The 19,260-nt window shown below is 39.1% G+C and overlaps 1 protein-coding gene across 1 annotated transcript in view; it reads left to right on the forward strand.

Annotated features, from left to right (window-relative positions):
- The first annotated feature begins 14,332 nt into the window (after positions 1–14,332).
- PJA2 (praja ring finger ubiquitin ligase 2) overlaps positions 14,333–19,260 on the forward strand; it is a 71,215-nt gene continuing 66,287 nt past the window's right edge. Inside the window, exon 1 of the mRNA XM_031020767.2 lies at positions 14,333–14,472. The gene's annotated coding sequence lies outside the window, so the exon portion shown is untranslated. The remainder of the gene's footprint in view (positions 14,473–19,260) is intronic.

Below are 19,260 nucleotides of genomic sequence, written 5' to 3' on the forward strand. Positions count from 1 at the left end.
TATGTGTGTAGAGGTTTTTTGTAGTGATCCTCTATTATCTTTTCATTTCAGCAAGGTCTGTAAGTATCTCTTCTCTTGAATTCCTGATATTGGTTATTGGTGTCTTCTATTTTTCTTTGTCAGTCTTAGTACAGATTTATTAATTTTACTAATCTTTTTAAAGAAATAGCTTTTATTTTCATTGATTTTTCTCTATTGTCTTGTGTTTTCAATCTCACTCATTTCTTGTCTTAATGTTATTGTCTTATGTTATTATTTATTTCCTCATACTTGCTTTGAGTTATTTTGTTCTTTTTCTAGTTTCTTGAGAAGGAGACTTTATTTATTTGAAGCTTTTTCCTATATAAATATTTAATACTATAAATTTCCCTCTAAGTACTGCTTTAGTGGTATCCCACAGATTTTGCTACATTGTATTTTCATTCAGTTCAACATTTTTATTCCCCTTGAGAATTATTCTTTGATGAATTTAGAAGTGTATTTTAAATTCCAAATGTTTAAAGATCTTCCTGTCATTTTTTCTTTTACAGATTTCTAGCTTAATTCCATTACGGCTAGAGGATGTATTTTGCATGACTTCCACTCTTTTACAGTTGTTCATATTGTTTTATGAGCCAGGATATGATTTTCTTGGCAAATGTTTGTGCACTTCAAAACAATGTGTAATCTGCCGTTGTCGGGTAGAGTGCTTTATCAATGGCAACTGGATTCTGTCAGTTGATAGGATTCAGGTTCCCTCTCTCCTTGATGATTTCCTTTCTACTAGGTATATTTTAATGATAAGAGAATGTAGAAATTTCTCCTTTTTTAGAAACAAAACTTCCAAATTATAGTTGGGCATTTTTCCACCAAGCTTGAGGTCACATTATCTAGCTTCTTTGCAGTTGAGTGTGAACTCGTGATTAAGTTCTGGCAATGGGATATGAGCTGAAGTAATGTATGTCAAATGTATGTCAAAATGATGGAACTACCTTACTCTTATCCTTACGCTCTTAGTTGTCTGGAAAGAGGGGAAGAGCTAGAATAGAGCTATCTTCATCCCATAGAGGGAAACCACATGTTGAAGAGGGAAGAATAGCCTTGTACTACCCACCTCTGGATTATTATGTGAGAAAGAATTATACTTTTATTTAGCTTTAAGCCACTTTATTTTTTTAATTTAATTTAATTTTATTATCTTATGTTAGTCCCCATACAGTACATCATTAGTTTTTGATGTAGTGTTCCATGATTCATTGTCTTTCTTTCTTTCTTTATTTTTTAAGATTTTGTTTATTTGAGAGAGAGATCGTGAGAGCATGAGCAGGGGGGAGTGGCAGAGGGAGAAGCAGACTCCCTGCTGAGCAGGGAGCCCCGATGCAGGGCTAATTCCCAGGACCCTGAGATCATGACCTGAGGCAAAGGCAGATGCTTAACCAACTGAGCCACCCAGGTGCCGAAACCACTTTATTTTGAGGGGGTTTGTTACTGCTTATGAACTATCAGATACTAAAAAAAATTTTTTAAAGATGTATTTATTTATTTTACTTGAGAGACAGCGAGAGGGAGAAGCAGATGCCCCGCCAAGCAGGGAGCCCAATGTGGGGCTCAACACCAGACCTGGGATCATGACCTGAGCTGAAGGCAGACGCTTAACTGACTGAGCCACCCAGGCACCCCCAGATACCAAAATTTTAACAAATAAATTGGATTTATATATTTCATCATGAATAAAAGTCAAAAATACAATTTCCAGTGAAAAGAAATAAGTTGCTGAATGGTTGATTAACAGGTTTATAGACGTGAAAATGTGAAAGAGAAAGTTGCATTGTTTATATATAAGTAAAATTAAGAAAAGTATACACAGGAATGTTACATTCAATTTAAGAGATATATTTAGGGAAGAGGGCACTCAAGGGACTTTCTTATATTTTATTTGTTTCCAAAAATACCAAGCAAATATTACAAATTTTATAATTTGGCAAAACTGAGTGGTAAACATGTATATTCATGATAAATTTCTCTCAATTCATACAAATGTTTGAGACATTTCACAACTAAAAAATAATTTAAAATAAAAGACTTCATGGAGAAAGTATTATTTGCTTTGAAAGATATATAGAATTTATTTACAGTCATATTTTATCAGTCTGTATTAGTTTCCTACTGTTACTGTAATAAATTAACACAAAATTAGTGCCTTAAAACCACGCAAATTTATTATCTTACAATTTTGAAGGTCAGAAGCCCAATATAGGTCTGGACTAAAGTGGAGATGTCAGCAGGGCTGTGTTTTTCTGAAGGCTCTAGGGGAAAATCCATTTTATTACCTTTTCCAACTTTTTTAGAGGCTGCCTGCATTCATTGGCTCATAGTCCCCTTCCATCATTAAAGCCAGCAATAGTGGGTCATGTTTTTCTCAAGATGTGTTCTCTCTCTTTGGGACTCTTCGGCTTCCTTCGTCCCCGATTAAGTACTGTGTTATTACATTAGTCTCACCTGGGATAATCTCTTCATCTTAAAGTCAGCTGAATCTTAATTTCGTCTGCAACCTTAATTCTCCCTTGCCATGTAGAATAACATATTCACAGGTTCTGGAGACTAGGACATGGACACCTTTGAGGAGCCATTATTCTGCCTACCACAGGGTCCATCATGTATTCTTTGTTTACAAGCAATAGAAATTATCTCTAACTTAAGCAGGTAGGGAATTTATTAGGTGGATAAATGTTTAGCTAATAGAATTACAGAGAAGCTGAATAAGTTTGTGTTGGAAAAGATGTGAAATAGCAGCTTTAGATATCTAGAAAGTAGGAGATAATAATCTTTAATAGACACTATTATCTTAATGAATCAGCTCCAACTATGTCTTATTCTTATGCTGCTCGAGATTCAAATTCCAAGGAAAGATAGAATCTGACTGGTTTACCTTGAGTAGTGTGTCCATTCCTTAGCCAGGGTTGGGATGAACATCTTGATCGAGGAACCCACCAAGATTGTATACAGTGAGAGGAGGTTCTTCCCCAATAAAAAAATCTAGATATTATTATCAGAAGAAGGAGAAATAAATATTAGGCAGACAAAACAGGAGATGCCCACTGTAGCAGGGAAAGGTAATAATTGCAGTGTCAGCTATGTTATTATAAAATCATGAAAAATTGTATGTTTTATGAAAAAATTTAGTTTGGAAGCTCCTGGGTCACGTTCGGTCAGTTGGGCGTCCCACTCTTGATTTTGGCTCAGGTGATGATCTCAGGGATTGAGCCCTGAGTCGGGCTCCACACTCATCAGGGAGTCTGCTTGAGATTCTCTCCCCCATCAAATAAATAAATAGAAAAAGTTTAGTTTATCTAGCATAGAACATGAAATTGCACTCACAAAATAACAACAGGAAAGTAGGCTCAGCTGTGTAGCACTGCCCCTGAGTGCACAAGTGAAAGATTTTACCTGGTGTCACAGGGAATATATAGCTATGGAATGTTTTAGGATTGAGGAATAATATGATTGAAACTAGTTAAGGAGGCTCAGGTTAATGGCTTTGGGAGCAAATGGAATAGGGAGTCAGATTCAGAGATACAGTTACGCCATTAACACTAAAGAACAAATCCTACCTAGTTATTTTTACTCTCTCTTGCATTAGAGGCTGAATTTCTAGTGAAAGACCACTCTGATTTCCTAGAAATCAATTTTTTTTTTCAGATCTTTGGAGAAGGATGCAAGATTCAAGATTTTCTGTGATGATACATCTAAAAACCCCTACACACAGATTCAGCATAGTCTCCTATAATAGCAACCAAAAAAGCAAGCATACACAACACCTTCTTTATCGTTCTCTCCTCATTTTTGTCTATCAGATCCCATAATTATTTAGCTCATTATTCTACCTATCCAGTAACCATTTTCCCCAGTTATTTCGTAAAAGAATTACACATTCATCCTAACCACATCTTTAACTAGAATATGTTCCACATAAAATTAAAAATTATTTTCAAGGAAAGTAATGAAGTCACACATTTGAAGGTTGACAGTTAGGCTTTAAAAAGAGAAATTAGGGGCGCCTGGGTGGCTCAGATTGTTAAGCGTCTGCCTTCGGCTCAGGTCATGATCCCAGAGTCCTGGGATCGAGCCCTGCATCAGGCTCCCTGCTTGGCGGGGGGCCTGCTTCTCCCTCTCCCTCTACTGTTCCCCCTACTTGTGCTCTCGCGCTCTGTCAAATAAATAAATAAAATCTTTAAAAAAACTATTAAAAAGAGAAATTAGTAAAGTAAGTTGTTTGAAGGTCAAAAATGTTTGCAACTTACATACATGATGAAGAGAAAAAGAATTCCTGGTCAGAACTACTCAGGAGTCCTAGAAGCAATGTGAAACTCATGCTGTGAATTTAAAAAGATATGTAAAGTATTAACAAGTACTATCAATGTACCATCATCATTGCCTAGAAATATTTTCCTCTTGCTTCTGAAACATCATCCATTTTTATCTGGATTATAACAGCTCCTCTTCTATCTCCCTTGTTTTTCTAGCCAGTGGAATCAATGAGTCATTTCACCATCTGGGCTAGAGGAAAGGGAGATGTATGGCTGAATAAAGCTGAATATTATCTGCGTAATGAAGGCCCTGCAGTCCAAAATATCTCTCTTTCTCAGTGTCCTCATCCACACTTAGTCTCTCTCCAAAACAAAATTAGGGGGTATTCTACAAGAGCAATTTCTGGATACTTACTCCCAGCCCTAAGTCAACATTTCCAAACTCTTGGTAATAGAAAGTCTATGCAACATTGACTTTTCAAAGGTTTGGTAATGGCTGAAAAGGTTGGATTAAATTAATTTAGCAAAATATATAGCACCATATTTTTTTGAACTGCCATTCAAAATTCTAAATAACACCACTCCCCCAAAGCAAGGTCAGCACTTGAAGAGGAAAATGTCAGTCTTTGCTTAGACGTAGAGGGTTGCTCAAATGCTGCATGTTTTCAATTCATCCTGTGTGTGTGTGTGTATGTGTGTGTGTGTGTATACTCTGCTAAATAGCAGGGTATAGTGGTGAACAAAGTAGACATTTATCTTGTCTTCATGGAGTTTATAGATGAGTGGGATCAAACATATAGACTATATAAAATATATATGTATATATATCAAGGAATCCAAGACTTCTATTTAAAACATAATGGGGGCACCTGGGTGGCTCAGTTGGTTAAGCCTCCCACTCTCGGTTTTGGCTTGGGTCATGATCTCACAGTTGTGAGATGGAGTCCCAAGTCAGGGTCTGCGCTCAGTGTGTGCAGATTTTTTCTCCCCCACTCTCTCTCCCTCCCCCTCTGCTCCTACCCCCTTGCACTCTCTCCCCCTCTGAAATGAATACACAAAATCTTTCTAAAAATTAAAACATTACATGTCAATTATCAAATTTAGTTTCTGTAAGATTACTTTCTTTCCATAAAGAGTTAATGCAGGCCATATGGTTCATAGCTTTATACTGTTGTATTTTGTATGTATAGCCTTATGCTCTGTTTTCAATTTTTTAAAATATGGATAAGAATTTTGTAGAAGAAACAAACCTAATAAAATAATAGCCTGAACACTGACAAGCATTGCTGAGGAAATGTGATAGAGGTTATGGTAAATCTGTTGATCAAGATATATGAGGTACAGTTGATGAAACTGGTAATGTTCAGTAATAAAAACAGATGATATAAGTGCATATAGAGTTTCAGAAATTTAGAGCTGAAAGGGATCTAATTAAGATAACTTAATCCAAATATTTCATTTTGTAAAAAGAATGATATGTTAACCTCTTTTAGGTTAAGGAATTAGTCAGTGGTGGAATCAGAATTACAACTGTTTTTCCTCCAATATCATTCCAAATTTCCTTGGCAGCTGATTTTCAATTTTGGTTTGAAATCAGCTGGTTACTGATTTAAGCACTAAATTATCTTCTTACACTTTACAATAACTCTTTAAGGTAGATGCTGTTATAATCCTCATTTTTCAGATGTAGAAAACAAGAATTAAAGAGGTCACTCAGCTACTAGGAAGCAAGGCCAGAATCAAATATTGGTCTGACCCCAGGAGTAAAAATAAAACTTCTAACTACTCTGCTCTGTTCTGAGTAACTAGAGTCATCAGATCTAGGTCTCATGGGTGGATGCTACAAGAAGGAAATTTTCATCTTATATAAGGAGGAAATTTCTAATATTCCACCTCTAAAAATTTATAATTGAAATGAAATCCTATTTCAATGAGGTCCCCCCAATACTATAAATGTTGAAATGGATCTTAGGGAAGGACTTCCACGTCAGGTAAGAAGCTGAACCAATTGGTGTCAACTCTTCCTTCTAAAGCTTCAGATTTTTTATCTTTTCACTAGTTGTGTGATAGTGTTGTAGATCTCAAAACCTATTTGTTCATTTTGCAACAATTAAACTTAGAATATATTTTCTAAAGGTATCTAAACATTCACATTTCTAAAAGTTATACTGAATGTTGGTTCTGTACTCTGAAATATCATTTCTTCTGAAGTATCTGTGTCAGTTCCCTTGGCTGACTCCAATCTCAACCTCTTTCCTATTTGAGGAATTCCCTACTATACAAATCTTTTTTTTTTTTTAATTTTATTTATTTGACAGAGAGACAGTGAAAGAGGGAACACAAGCAGGGGGAATGGGAGAGGGAGAAGCAGGCTTCCCGAGGAGCAGGGACCTGGGATCATGACCTGAGCGGGAGGCAGACGCTTAATGACTGAGCCACCCAGGCGCCCCCCTACTATAAAAATCTTAAGGGGAGGCAGAGCTTCCCATTATAGTCACAGAAAATGCCAGATACTTGCTTTCCTACTCTCTACTGACACACATGACTTGGGCTCTGTAGTCAGGTGCCCTCTCTGGCGACTTTGCCTGAGAGGCTAGTGGTTGTAAAGAAGCAGTCAGGGAAGAATTAGTCTGGCAACAACAGCCAATTCTGAGTGGCAGAAGTGCCACAGGCTCCATTCTGTGCTGCTGTAGGCTGTACCATCCAGTGCTCAGGGGGTCATAGCATTCAAAATCAGTTTCAGAAAACTTAACACACTCTTGCAAGTTTAAGCAGCAAAAAAGATTTATTATATTCTACAAAATGGCTGGTAGAGCTGCTGAAATAGGCTCTAATTTGAGCATCCAAGAACGATCCCCCAAATCACGCTGAAAAACTGGACCCCACCAAGAGAACTTCTGCTCTTGCCATCAGCCGAAAAACAGAGCATCAAGAGCTGTTCCGTGATTCAGGGAAACCATCACTGTAGTTCCCACATCTGTAAGCCCAGCAGCAACAGGATCTAAGAAGTGAAGTTCTTAACTTTCCTGTTTCTCCAACGTGCAAAGCTATGTTGGAAGGTTGGAATGAAGGCTGAAGAAGCCAGTCTTTATTGTCCATCATAGTACAGCCCCACACTCTTTTCACGATTAAACTTTCACACAAAAACAGTTACTGTATAACTGTATTTAGTCTCTCTGGGGAAGGAGAGAACCAAAATCTGTATCAATCACCACACCCACTTCTCAGTCCTATGTTGATGCCCTGAAACCCAGTGGTTCTTAAATCCTAGCCCACGTGAGAATCACCCAGAGGGTTCACTAAGTACAGTGCTGAGCCCCACTCCCAATATTTCTGACTCGGTAAGATTAGGATATAGCATGAAAATTTGCATTTAGTTCCCAGGGAATGCTGACTGATGCTGCTTGTGAGGGTTCAATAGTATGAGAACCACAAGTGTAACCCATAGAATAAATTATGTCACAGGCTGTAATTGGTTGAGTATAATTTCTTTTTTCAACTATCTATTTCATGTTCTTTTTTTCCCTCTCTTTTTTTTTTAAATTTAAATTCAATTAATTGGGGCACCTGGATGGCTCAGTCATTAAGTGACTGCCTTTGGCTCAGGTCATGATCCTAAGGTCCTGGAATGGAACCCCACATTGGGCTCCCTGCTTCCCCCTCTGCCTGCCACTCCCTCTGCCTATGCTCTCTCTCTCTCTATGTCAAATAAATAAATAAAATCTTTAAAATAAATAAATAAATAAATAAATTCATAATATAATGTATTATTTGTTTCAGGGGTACAGGTCTGTGAGTCATCAGTCTTATATAATACCCAGCGCTCATTACAACATATACCCTCCCCAGTGTCCAACACCCAGTTACCCCGGTCCCTCCACCCCCTTCCCCTCCAGCAACCTTCAGTTTGTTTCCTATGATTGAGGGTCTCTTATGGTTTGTCTCCCTCTCTGGTTTTGTCTTGTTTCATTTTCTTCGTCTTTTGTTCTCTTGCCTTCAACCAGGATGCAGCTGGTCAAAGTTCTTTATTTGGTGGGGTTTCTCAGCATAAACTTGGAACACATGATTGAAGATGGCTCCTCCTCTGCCAGCACGGGTCATTGAATCCCACTGTAAAGAAGGACCCCTCCCCCATCACCTCTCTCTATCTCACCACTAGGTGGACCTTATGTCTTCAGGAAATATACTTCCAGTGAGTGTTTCAAAACAGTTTAGACTTTATCTGTTACATTATCTAGGGTTGCTTAATTAATACATGATTTTTTGTAACAAAATATTGTAAATATATGGCACTGACTTAGCAGCTGGTTGGTGAGTGGTGAAGCAACTGATTTCAGATGCTTGAAAGATGGAGATCCATGCTACTCAATGTCGAAGCATTTAGTTAAAAAACAGCTATTCCTGTGGTAATTTGGGAGGCAGATAAAGTGTCTTCAGTCTGTAACTCCAGGGGAAAAGTTTTGAAAACAGAATGTTACAGGTGTATATTGTTGCTAGTGACTGTTTAGCAAAGTATGAGATCAAAGAGATGAGCTCAGACAAGAAATGGGTGTATGCAAATAGAAATAAAATAGAGAAATTCCAGAAACTTTGGGGCTGCAAATGACTGGAAAAGTGGACTTCCACCAGACCCTAACCTGTAGATAAAAGACTAAAAAAAGTTTTGATCAACACAGAACAATAAAGACTAATCTTTAGGGGAAAAAATCCAGTTTAAGAGTATGGCTTTCTCACCCAAACCTGACAGTAGTCACCATTAAATTAAAAGAGAGGCATGGAGGTTAAGATGCAAAGAATTAACCCAGACTTGAGAATTAAATCTGGCACAGAACTTTGGATATGGATAATAAATCATAAAATTGCGTGGAAGAAAAATATCAGAACTTTTATTAAGATTTGGAAGGAATTCTACTGATAAAAAACTGTAAGTCTAGACTAGAAAAGCATTTCCCTATTCAAACTTTAAAACAACCATTTGGTGGACTTCTGGTTGCAACTGCAATGAATTAACTTCCATCCGACTAACCTTCCCACTGAAAGCAATTGTAAAAACTGGGGAAACATGTAAAACAATTGTTTGAAGACATTGAAGAGTTACAAAGCAGGTAGGACTTGATAGCCTATGATTCTTGAGAGAAGTTAAACACAAGGTGAGCTTCACATTATTCTGGCTTTTTCCCTGAGAGTATACACCAAATTGTGGTACCAAGGACTAGAGTTCAAGCAGAATGTGGTATTCTTAGTACACGGAGAAGACAAGAGGTCAGAGTACAAAGTTGCCAAAATGGCTGAACTATAGTGGAAAATCCCTAAGAGGAAGGAACTGCAAATAAGGAACCTCAAAACCCTCATATAAATTCCCTTTAAGTTGTTGGCTGATTCTTAAATGATGCAGGCAAAGAGCAAGAATCCAAAGAGCAAGAATCCAAGAAACCCAGCAGAAAACAGTGACTGAGATTATAAAGAATGAAGCAGAGGTTTCAGTAGCCATACAGTTTGGGAGTCAAAAATAAGAATTTAAGTCCTGCCAAGAGATAGGGATCTTAATAAATATCCCAGGTTTCCACTTGAGACCCCAACAAAGGCCACAGCCTAAGAGTCAGAACCACATCCTAGGCATAAGGTCTACATCCTAATAGTAAGGACAAAACCAGAGTAGTCTAACAGAGCCTAAAACCAAGCCTCCATAGGTTCAAGGTGACCTGCTGGTAGACCATGATCACTAATAACTAAACTATGTCCATGCTAGGCTAATAAAAAACCTCAGAAATCATTCACATTCTTTTCCTCCATGCTTCCTTTATTCTATTGGCTAGATGTTGCTACTCAAACTTTGAATGAAAGCTGTGTATTGAAGATGATAGAGCTCAGGTCCCTAAATGTAAAGCAGAGCTTCCCACCCATCCTACTGAATGGGCGTTTAATAATAAGTAATCTTGTGTAGTTGCTATGGAGTCTTAAGGATTTTAGTTGTTTCAGTGGCTAGAGTATCTTAATATACCTAATATATATCTAATATAACCTCTCTATCCCCTCATTTAAATGTATGACATAGTTTTTATTATATCTGTTTTTTAGTTGAAGAAAATAAGGCTCAAGACAATTAAATGACCAACCTAAATAAAGGTCATTCAGTTCATAAATGACAAAGCTAAGATTAGATTTTCTATTTCTTCTTGAGTCAGTTTTTGTGGTTTGTGTCTTTCTAGACATTTGTCCATTTTTGTCAAGGTTTTCTAACTTGTTAGCATACAAATGTTCTTAGTTTTCCCTTATAATTTTTTTTTTTTTAATTTCTGTTAGGCTAGTAGTAATGTCCCCTTTCATTCCTGGTTTTAGTAATTTGAGTATTCTCTCTTTTTTTCTTGTTCAATCTAGCTAACGGTTTGTCAATTTTGTTGATCTTTTTGAAGAAACAACTTTTGATTGATTTTGATTTTGTTGAAAACCAGACATTTAAAAAAACATAATGTAGAAACTCTGGAAATCAGATTCTTCTTCCTCCCTGTGGTTTTTGTTCTTGCTGTTTGTTATAGTTACTTTTTATTTGTTCAGTGACTGAACTACCTGCATGAAGTCTGTATTCTTTGTTGTGTGTGGCCATGAAAGATTCTGCTTGGTTAGCTTAGTGCTCAGCTTATGATTAGACAGATTTCCTTAAATGTCTGGAACCATTATGTCTTCCAGTGTTTATTGAGGGTCTGTGTGTTGGGCCATGGCATCAACACTAAGCCAGGCATTGCCGACTCTCTCTTAGCCTTCATTTCTGGCTTTTACAGAGCCTCAAGGTCAGCCTATGGTGAATGCTTCTGGCCTCCTTGGGTTTTTCCTGAACTTATGTACAGTTTAACACACCCCTGGGTATGTGGGGGGGTTTCTAATATGTGTGGGTTTCTAGATTCCTGTGAATATGTTGTTTTTCAAAGCTCCTACAGACATTCTCCAACTTTTCAAGCTTTTTGGTTAATCTATTGTTTGTCCCCACTGTTCCCACTGCCTAAAGTGACTGGAAAGTTAATCGATTCCCTCTCATTCATTGTTTTTGACAAATGCTTCTGGGGTAAAGGCTTTTTGCACTGGTTTGGCGCTGAATCAAATCAAGTAAAGACAGCCTTGCAAGTGAGATCTTCTAGGGAACCACCAGTTAGGTGAAATTATTCTCTTAGAGTTAGGTTTTGAAGGCACTCCAATCTCATTCGGCCTCATTAGATGGCTGCCAGGCTGCTGGTTTTCACCATGATTGTGGGCTACTGTTTTTCAAAGCAACAGCCAAGCTGGAGCTGAAGGGATTGGGTTAAAACAAGTCAAAACATCACAAAAGCTTGCTGTTCTTTCTGAGAGATTCAGCTGTTTTCTTGAATAAATGCTTTCTGGATTGCTGCAAGCCTTTGGTTAATATCCAGAATTCAGAACAAGTTTATTCTGACAATTTGCCAGTTTTCTCACTGCTTTAGTGGAGAAAAGAATTTTCAGAGGTCCTTATGCCTCCATTCTGCTGATGTCACTTTAAGACTATATAATTAAAACTCAGGTCCTCTCACTCCTTGATCAGTCAATCCTCTTTCTATGATATCTGTGGTCATCAAACTTTACATGCATCAAAATCATCTGGAAGGCTCACTAAGCTACAGATTGCTGGGCTCCACACTTACAGTTTCCAATTCAGGACCTAACTGAGAATACGCATTTTTAAAAAGTTCCCGGGTAATACTGATGCTGTTGGTCTGGGGATCACTCTTTAAGAACCACTCTTTTACACCATACCTTCAACCCATTGCCTTAGGGAGTGCTTCTTAACTCTGGAATCAATAGTAATTATATGTATAAGCCAATAATACATATTATCATCTCTATATACACATAACAAAATAATACATAAGTTAATATGTATTTAGTACTTACAACATGGTAGGTATGATATGCTTTAGCTTTATTAGGTTTTTTAATCTACTCAATGACTCATGAGTAGACATTATTACTTTTCCCATATTTAAATTGGAAATCGAGGCCAGAGAGGTAAATAGATTGCCCAGAGGCATACAGCTATAAATGAAGGAATTATTATAAGAATATGGTCTGTTTGATTCTAGAATACAGGCTTTAGGCCTCCACAGTGTTTCCCAAAGAGTAACACGGTCACTTCTGATGCTTTGGATGACTTCAGTTGGGGCATGCATGCATGATTAAAAACAGTGACTCACATAGTGAGAAAGTGATTCCTATTTGAGCTCTATTTTTCTATCCTTTGATTACATCATGATAAAAATGCCATTTGCATGCTTGATCTTTAATGTGTTTGATGCTTGGTAACCTCCCCTTTTAACAGGCTCAGAGTTTAGGCTCAAAGACGTTAGTAGGCAATAGTTTGTAGCTATTATTTTAAAAATTGTATTGTCTACTTTTCTTACCGTTACTTTCAACCTAGGATAGATGATGGAGATTTTCCATCATAGTCTTTTTATAAAGTTTCCGTCTTAAAGAAATTGAAGAAAAAATACATTTATTTAAAGAAAATAATAAATAATACTGTCAGTATTATACACACACAGGTATGGTATGAAAAGATTGAAATTTGAGAAACCCTGCCCTAACAAACATGTTAGTATATCCAATTGGATCTATACGCAACATCCCAAAGGGAGATTAGGGAAGTCTGATTAAAGTACGAATTATCTTTTAAAGAGGGAGAGACTTGGATGGAAAAGAGCCACAGCTTCTAGAGCAACATGTGTAAAGTAGAGAAACATCAAGTGAGAAACGGTTTCTTGGTAAGAAATGTACTACAAGGGTGGGCTGAAACTTAGATTTGATTTCACAAAATGTCTATAGCAAATGCTCGTAACTGAAGTTCCCATAGTAAATTTTGGATAATTTGCTTTAATCAAAAGGAAAAAAAAGGTCTCGGTTCACAAGCAGATTTTGCAGTTGCCAGGGACAGCACAAGAAGTGGGGCGCTTAATTCTTGGGGGTGGGACGCGATAAATATATCCTGGGCACTGGGCGTGTACGTGGAAGGAGTTGAGGGGGTTGGGGAATAAGGTGGGAGGAGAGCAGGACTGTAATCAGAGAAGCAGACATGTTCAGGATGGGGGGGAAAAAGGACATGTGGGGGACGAAGAAACAATTTAGCATCACTGACATGATTAGTAAACTGTTACCCGTGTTTAAATTAAGCAAGATGTCCAGGGACTACAGCTGTTGTATTTATTTTGGTTGCATGTGATGGGAGCTGTTACTTCTTGGCTTGACAGCCGATTAGCCTCTAGATGCAAACTGGAAGGTTCTGGTCAGCCCAGGGCTATAGAGAGGAGACGCAGGCATCCCCTATCCCCCGCCCCAAGAGAATATGAAATGAGGATGCAAGAGTCTCACTGCAGGGAGGGAGGGGAAAAGGCACTAGATAGTGCATAGAGTCAGGGTGGGCAAACGTGCCCTTCTATTTTTTTCTTGTCCCACCCATATCTGAACTGCAACGGATTGAGCTTTATGACAGGAGACCTTAACCTTAGTCAGGTTTCCAGTCGAGTTAGGATTGATTTTAATGCCTCCATTTTGGTTGTTGCTTTGGGATTTCTGAAAAAGTCTAGCTGCGCCAGCCCTTCTCTTAGTTCTCCACACCCCCTTCCCTTTCCCTGAGACCCCGCCTTTTCTCCCAGCCCAAACCACAAAAGGCCGTGCTGTTCCAGCCCCAGCGCGGTGCCCCGCCCCCTGCCCGAACGTCGCAGTGCTGCAGGGAAAGGAGGTGGGCCCAGACGGGCCGGGGTTGGGGGGAGTGTAGCTTCATCCTTCCGCTCTCCGGCCAATGGGTGAAGTCCTTCTGAGCCAGAAGGGGGTCCGGGGAGTAGACACAGTCCGAGTATATTTCCCTTTTTCTGCCACGTCCCAACCATTGACGTGAGCCCACTCCTCGGGTTCCGATTGGATAGGTGGATTTTTCCCGCAGAGGCCCTTTGAGTCTATTGGTCGGTGTTGCTCGGGGGCGGGGCTTGCGTGTCCTCCTCCTTCGCCTCTACCGCGGCGCTAGGGGCGGGACGCACCGCCGCCGCCGCCTCTGCTTCCGCCGCCGCCGCCGCCGCCGCCTGCCGCTGCGAGTTCCGCGGGGGAGGAGTCGGAGGCGGAGAAGAAGGCGGTGGTGGCGGGTGGAGGATCGAGCGCTGTTCTCGCTCCGGAGCCGCTGCACAGTTCGGTGAGGGGATTTTTTTTTTTTTTTTTTTTTAATCTAGCTTGTTCTGATGTCAGGAATGTGAGGGTCGGGGCGAGGAGATTGCTGCCTTCACCCCCTCCATTTCTTAATTTCTGTCCTCGAGAAGGAGCAGGGCCTGTCCCTGCCCACTGCGCCGGCCATGGTGGGTGGGGTTGATGGCTGTGAGAGGCCTTCTTCGCCTCTTGGGCCCGGTCCAACCCGGACCTGAGGCCGCGCTCGAGTCCGTGGCCGCCGCGCCCGCTCCCCCCAGCGAATGGCATCGTTAGATCTGGGGGTCTCCACCGGCCGCTCTTCCCTGCTGCCTCTTCTGCTGTCCTTGGTGCCTTGGCCAAGGACCCCGCTATCTTTCTCCCGACACTGGCGGCTGTATGAGTGTGACCCCACCAAAACCTCACAGCCGCCTTCTCTGCCCATTTCCAGTCATCCCGCATAGAGCTGATCCATCTTACGCCACAGGCCTGCAGCCCCCCTCCCTCTCGAAACCTTCCGTTGCGGTCGCTCTCCCGGCTGTATTTGCATTTTTCCCGATTGTCACCGAGCCTTGGGCACGCAGACACCCTGTACAAAACATAGCAATCGCTCTTCTCCCGATATTAGCACCATTCCATCAATGCTTCTGCCGGTTAGCGATGTCAGGTCAGAGCACTCCTCTGGTAGAGCCACCTTCAGTTTGGGCCTCCCTGAGATTACTGCTTGTTAATCATTTTGCGCACATTCAAAATGGTGAGTTTTAAAGTCGCCCAGACCAAGTTGAAAAACGGAGGAGGTAAAATACTCTTTTTGCAAGGAGGAAGAATCTGTTTAGGAGACTCCTCTCTCCAGGCGTAAAAATTTTTTGCGTATGCATGGACGCTGCTTTGAGTCTGCTGGTTCTGTGAAGTTCACGTTTTTTAAAAAAAAAGGCTTACTGTATTGTTATTTTTATCATGACCTATTTGGTCAGTTAAATTTCCTTAAAATGGCAGCCACCTCTGCTGAAGACTACACATCATTTGAAGAGTATGTAAATAAATATGAAGATAATAAACGTTTTAACTATTTTTTTAGTTTTTTGTCTCCTAGAATTCATGTCATTTTTATATGAAATAAGTTTAAGTTTTGAAAATTAACCACAGACATGCAAGCTTGATGTAAAACTTAACAATATAGAAAAAGGACTATTAGGTAAAATGTGAACATTTCTCATCCTCCAGTCCTACTCCAGTGTCTAAAGTTAACCATTTACTGTGCATCTTTATAAATGTGTTTTTAAACACACATACATACATGCGAAGTTGGGTTTCGGGGGGGCGGAGAGGAATACCAAACACATTGGTATATCACTTGTTTTTTTCTCTTGTTTGTATGTCTTGCACATCTTTGTTATATATAGATCTCTCTGATACTTTATAAAGGTTAAGTAGGATTTCATGAGTTTGAATGAGCTATAATTATTTAACCTTCTAATGAAAGACATTTAGGTTTTTTTTGCTATCACAGATAATGCTTTATTTGAAGCCAACTTTTTAATTTGATTAGTTTTTAATTACAAACCTTAAATCTTAAAAAATTTTTTAAAAATTAAACATTTTGGAGGAATGTTAAGGTAAAAAGTGAAGCTCCCACTTCCCCTTCTAATTCTACCTTTATTTTTAAAGTGAATTGTTAGGGAAACTTCCTCTTTTGATTATTTTTGGCACATGGATTCCTACAAATGGAATTGCTGGGTTAAATGGTATGCATATTTTAAATTTTGATAACCATTTCTTCCTCTCTTCAGAATTATTCTTGACTGTTTCTTATGCATTTCGTCTCCAGATAAACTTTAGACTCAGCTTAAAAGTTAAATAAAAAATCCTTAGGTTTTGGGGCACCTGGGTGGCTCAGTTGGTTAAGGGGCTTCCTTCAGCTCAGGTCATGGTTCCAGGGTCCTGGGATCCAGCCCCTCATTGAGCTCCCCACTTGGTGGGAAGCCTGCTTCTCCCTCTCTCTCTCCCCCTGCTTGTGTTCCCTCTCTCTCTCTCTCTGTCAGTTAAATAAATAAATAGAATCTTAAAAAAAAAAATCCTTAGGTTTTTTTGAATGATGTTATATTGAAATTTTAGATTAATTGGGGCAAACTGACCTTTATGATGCTGAGTCTTTCCCCTCATTTCTGTATGCATATATGGTATGTCTTTCCCTTTTATTCACGTCTTGCTTTATATTCTTAGGCAAAGTTTTATAGTTGTTTTTTTTTCCTCCCCCATATGTATGGCATTCCTTCCTAGTATTTCTAGCTATCTTGTGATTGGATTTGCTCTGGTGGATGGAAACTTTCAGTAACATTTTCTCTCTCTCTCTTTCTGGTTATAGGAAAACTTTTGTGTTTTTTCTGTTTATCATGTATCTAATCACTTGAGCTGGTGATTATCTGAAAGTATTCAAGCTTTCTGGCCTTCTTTTCATTTTTTATAACTTATGTGTTTTTCTCATTGCTTTGGCTAGTATACTAACTATATAATTTGGAATAATAGCAGTGATAGCTAAAAATGTGTTGTTTCTGACTTTGAAGAATGCTTCTGATGTTTTAGCATCAGTTACGATGTTCGCTGAAACTTTCTGATAAATGGAGAATATTAAGTTAAAATATTTTCTGTTCTTGGCTTTCTAAGATGAGTTTTCTCTTTTATTTCTGATGACACTTTTAAAAACCATAAGTGGGTATTGAATTTTATTGATGTTTTTGACTTTTTAGTGGTTATAAGGGCATCACCAATATTCCCTGGTTAAAATTTTCCCGAGAGTTCCATTTTAAAGAATCAACTTTATTGAGGATAATTTACATACAATAAAATGTGTGTATTTAAAATACACAAGTATGTTTTGACAAATATGTACATCCCTGTCACCACCACCACATTCAAGAGTAGAATGTTTTCATTATTACAGTCAAGATATAGAATATATCTGTCATTCCCAAAAGTTCCCTTTTGCCCTATACAGTGACATTTATACCCTTCAGCCCCATGAAACCATTGTCCTCTCCTTCTCACTATAAATTGGTTTCATTTGTTCTAGATATAAATGTGATTACATAATAAGTACTCTTTTACACTTAGCTTTTTTCTCTCAGCATGATGTCTCTGACAGTCGTACATGCTTTTGTGTGTTTAACTGATCGTAACTTTTTGTTGTTGAGTAGTAGTCCATGGTATTGATTTACCACTATTTGCTGACCATTTCACCTATTTATAGATATATGGATTGTTTCCAGTTTGGGGCTGTTATTGATAAAGCTGCTATGAACATTCATTCATGATGTTTTGTAAATACCTAGAAATGGATTTGTTGCATTGTATGGTAAATGAATGGTTTTTTGGTTTTTTTTTTAAAGATTTTTTATTTATTTATTTGAGAGAGAGGATGAGAGGAGAGAGAGAGCACATGAGAGGGGGGAGGGTCAGAGGGAGAAGCAGACTCCCTGCCGAGCAGGGAGCCCGATGCGGGACTCGATCCCGGGACTCCAGGATCATGACCTGAGCCGAAGGCAGTCGCTTAACCAACTGAGCCACCCAGGCGCCCGGTAAATGAATGTTTAAATATAAAAACCTGCCACACTGTTTCCTGTTTTACAGTTCCAGTTGCTCTATACCCTCATCAACACTTCGTTATTTCAGTCTTTTTAATTTTAGCCTTTCTAGTGAGTATGTAGTATTATCATACTTTAATTTTAATTTGCATTTATCTGATGATTAAGGACACTGAAAATTTTCTGTTGGTCATTTGTGCGTATTCCTTTGTGAAGTATCTGTTCAAATCTTTTTTTTTTTTTTTAAAGATTTTATTTATTTATCTGAGAGAGAGAATGGGAGACAGAGCATGAGAGGGGAAGGGTCAGAGGGAGAAGCAGACCCCCCGCCGAGCAGGGAGCCCGATGTGGGACTCGATCCTGGGACTCCAGAATCATGACCTGAACCGAAGGCAGTTGCTTAACCAACTGAGCCACCCAGGCGCCCCGTATCTGTTCAAATCTTTTGCTCACTTTTAAACATTAGGTTGTTTGTCTCATTGAGCTGCAAGAATACTTTATTTTTGTGTAAGTCCTTTGACCCACACAGACACATACGTACACAGTGCAGTCTGAGGCTTACCTTTTTATTTTTCCAAACTTTTCAAAATAGAGGAGCTTTTCATTTTGATTAAATTCAGGGGCACCTGGGTGGCACAGTCCCTTAAGCGTCTAGCTCTTGGTTTCAGCTCAGGTTGAGATCTCATGGTCAGGTGATCCAGCCCCTCATTGGGCTCTGCGCTCAGCCAGGAGTCTTGCTGGAGATTCTCTCTCTCCCTATTCCTCTTCCGCTCCAATTTGTACTCCTCTTTCTTTCTCTCTCTCAAATAAATAAATAAATCTTTAAAAAAAATAAATCCAGGGCGCCTGGGTGGCTCAGTCGCTGGGTGTCTGCCTTTGGCCCAGGTCATGATGTCAGGGTCCTGGGATCAAGTCCCACATCAGGCTCCCTTCCCAGCGGGGAGCCTGCTTCTTTCTCACCCACTCCCCCTGCTTGTGTTCCCTCTCTCGCTGTCTCTCTGTCAAACAAATAAATTTTAAAAAATAAAATAATATAAAAAATTAAATAAATTCAGTTCATCAGTTTTCCTTTTATGATTTGTGTTTGTGTTCTGAGTTTGCTCAATGCAAAGTTGTGGAGATCCTCTCTTATCTATTCTTTCACAGGTTTTATAGTTTTGGCTTTTATGACAAGGTGTATCATGCATTTTGAGTTAATTTTTGTATGTGGTGTGAGAAGA

This window comes from Leptonychotes weddellii, chromosome 7 (genome assembly GCF_054177405.1).
Source record: "Leptonychotes weddellii isolate Sample4059 chromosome 7, ASM5417740v2, whole genome shotgun sequence".
Classification (NCBI taxonomy): Eukaryota; Metazoa; Chordata; class Mammalia; order Carnivora; family Phocidae; genus Leptonychotes; species Leptonychotes weddellii.